Genomic DNA, 626 nt, shown 5'->3' with positions numbered 1-626 from the left:
CATCCAAGCTTACCTAGGCGCTACATATTCTTTTCAATTACCCGTAATTCTGATCTGTATTTTGGCTTGTTAATAGAAGTTATTGAAGTTGGACTCCTAATTCAAAATAACCAATATGTATCTCAACGTAATTTACTGACAGACATCACTCTTTATCACTTTCACTTTTGAAGGAACTGCTTTGTATTCTGTGTATTGTTTTATTGTAGTGCTGCTTCCTTTCTTGGCCAGGTTTTACTTGCAAAAGTGATTTTATTCTCAATGTAAGCTCAAAGTCAAATAGTTTAAATAAGAAAACAATGTATTGAAATGAGAACATCATGAACCTGTGTAATTGTGCTGAAGGACAAGCACTGAAAGCAGAGAGAATTTTGTGTTTGGCATTGAATAGCCTTAAAGAAAACTATGTCGTTTTTGGAAACTTTCATATTTAAGTTGAATGTAGGCAAAAACATTCCAGTCACTCTGAAGAGAGAATACAGTTTACTGTGCGAATAAGTAGCCCCTGAATTGAAGATAAAAATCAAAAGTGCTGTTCGTAATTAGTTTACACTTTTACATCAGATGTCTTGTTTTTGCTTTCCAAATTGAGGAGTTGTGGCATATAATGTAAATGAAGTTACTTC

Source organism: Amia ocellicauda, unplaced genomic scaffold (assembly GCF_036373705.1).
Source record: "Amia ocellicauda isolate fAmiCal2 unplaced genomic scaffold, fAmiCal2.hap1 HAP1_SCAFFOLD_40, whole genome shotgun sequence".
Classification (NCBI taxonomy): Eukaryota; Metazoa; Chordata; class Actinopteri; order Amiiformes; family Amiidae; genus Amia; species Amia ocellicauda.
This window is presented reverse-complemented; position numbering follows the sequence as displayed.